The sequence below is a fragment of the Cupressus sempervirens genome, chromosome 8 (assembly GCF_028749045.1).
Source record: "Cupressus sempervirens isolate cs-2001-9-10 chromosome 8, ASM2874904v1, whole genome shotgun sequence".
NCBI lineage: Eukaryota > Viridiplantae > Streptophyta > Pinopsida > Cupressales > Cupressaceae > Cupressus > Cupressus sempervirens.
In genome coordinates, this window is record NC_143125.1 from 297,440,991 (window position 1) to 297,443,731 (window position 2,741).

A 2,741-nucleotide genomic window follows, 5' to 3' on the forward strand; every position below is an offset into this window, starting at 1 on the left:
AATCTCTAGGGTCTCAAACTTTTTTTCTCAGACCTTTTATTCCTTGATTCAAAAATGATGTAAACGAAGGACTTGTTAGGCTTGAAAAATCAAATGACAAAGGCTTCTTCTATTACAACATAAACTTGACTATTGGGGCTTCCCTCTAAATCCTTGGCTTGGGGCTCACTCTAAGACATTTTAACCTACAAGATTTTTTCAATGACATTGAATATGCCTTCTACTATGGTATAATGGCTAAAGTACAACTTCCAAATAAAGACTTTGAACTATACATCAATACTTAAATTTTGCATCTACTATCTTATTGAGACTTGGAATGACAATTGAAAGGAAACAAGGCCAAAAAAACAAATGGATTCAATCACAACCAATGACTTGAGAACCCTACACATCATATTCAAATGATTTCATGGAACATTTGGTGGTGATATAAAACAAAATGTGACACACAACAAAATGAGTATTAATTGTTCATTGGTTGATTATCATTATCCATCCAATCCATATAGAATAGTCGCAACAAAATGTGTATAGAACCCTTAAAGGTAAATCATGTTTGTATGACTTCTCTCCACGCCCTTTGACCACCTATTCCAAACAATCAAATTAGGCTTTAGTTTATACACTTTGGCCCCTTGTTATCCTAGTAGTTTGATCTTTGCATCATGATCAAGCCTCCAATCACCTCGAAACATGTACAAACCTTATCATTAGGCCTAGAAACTTTGATAACTTTTAAAATATGTTATCACAATCCTCTCCAAAAAAAATTCTGATTTTGTTCTTGGTGGAAAGTAGATTTATACATTTTTCTTTCTCTTTGCTTACCCTATGTAGGGTCCATAGTAGTATTTGAAAAAAAATGCTATAACTTCCTCCAACTTAACAAAAATTCATTAAACCAAATGGAAATGAAAAAAGAAACATAATACTATCTATTCCAAATAATTTTGGATCCATACATGACCATACCAATAATTTTTGCAAGTTATTTACAAGAAGTTAACAAGAAAGTATGCTCAAGTTTGTGCCAAATGATGTTTTCTTCATCCAAAAAGCACCTCAAACCTTGGGATTCAAGTTTGCAAGCCACACATATACATCATCATACATTCCAACTATTTCAATAGATTGCCTAAACTATATAATTAAAGATTATATTATATTTGACAACTTTGACAAAGTTCCTTGACAACTTTTTGGCAATATGACATCATGCAACTTTTGCTACTTTTAACCATTGACCTATAACTTTCCAAAATGAATCAATATGATCCCAAATGGCCTCAAAGGCCCTTATTAGACTCAAAAGCACTTCAACAATTTAGAAACTGAAAAGCGATAATAATTCTTGTGGTGAGGCGCCTAATGGCCTTGCATCAGATGCTTACACACACAATGAGTTGGTTGTTTCTAAGACTCTTTCTAAATAACCCTACATAGGGCAATCCACTCCCTCCATCTTATATGGCATTATCTTCTTAACATAGTGGTGGCCTTTTTGTTTCTAAATAATCTCTTATGTTTTCTTAAGTTTGGTACATAATACCCAATCATCTTTTCCTTTAAATCCTCGTAGTACTATATCTATTAAAAAAAAAAGTATACATAAGGTTATGACCCATTTCTAATGATATATTAATAACAAACTCTATGAAAATTTCATTCCTTCTTCATTTTCCAACACCCCTTAGAATCCTTTTGCAAGAGAGAAAAATGGCTCTCTTGATTACGATGCAAGAATGGACATGAAAGTGTACATAAGAGACACTTATTAAAAGCAAGGTGAGAGGTCAAATTAGACAACATGTTTACATGTGTCTAAAGAGACAACTAAAGTGATTAAATATCAAATGTCCATGTAACTTGAGTAGTTGTCAAAAGATAAAATAAGATAACCAATCAATCTTCTAAAAGGGACACCAAGGACCTTGTACACTTAAGCCTTATCAATGTGTCTTACTAGAAACTAGCAAGGCACACCTTACTAGGTACAAAGCCTTGTTCACACCAATATCCAAATCTTATTTGGTAATAAGAAGTCCCCTCTATCTAATAAACTATAACAATAAGAGAAAAATAACATGAACCTTATTCTTGTCTTAATTTCATTTGATGTAAATCTTCATGATATGTATCTTGTCCAAGTATTTATTATCCATGTATTTTTTCTTAATTACAAGATAAAACAATAATTTATTTAACATTGTCCATCTTGCTAAACAATAGATATGATACTACAATAGCATACACAATCGTTAAGAAAAAAACATTGAAGTCCATAACACGAAAAATCATTAATTTTAAAGTTAAATTTTCATACAAAATACAAATTGCTAGAAACCCATTTCACACATAAAGTAACATTCTAGAGTTGGAGATGGACAATGGAATTACACCCTCATCCCTCTTAAATCATCGGACCTCCATCTCTCAAGTCTATGGTTACTCCTCCACGTCATCACATATGATGCCAAATCAACATGTTTTATTGAAGTGTCATGAAGGGTCCCAAAAGAAAGGTCAACCTTATAGTTGTCCATTAGAATCATATTATAAATAAACCTCTATATGACATAATTTGTTCCTTTGGCAAGATAATTAACACAGTTCATCCAATTGTTGATAAGTCTACTAATATGGCTATACTATTATAAAGATTGATCTTTGATTCCTTCAGTGCCCCTCAAATGAACCCCAAAATAAGCAAACATCAATATCAAAGGAAATCTAACAAA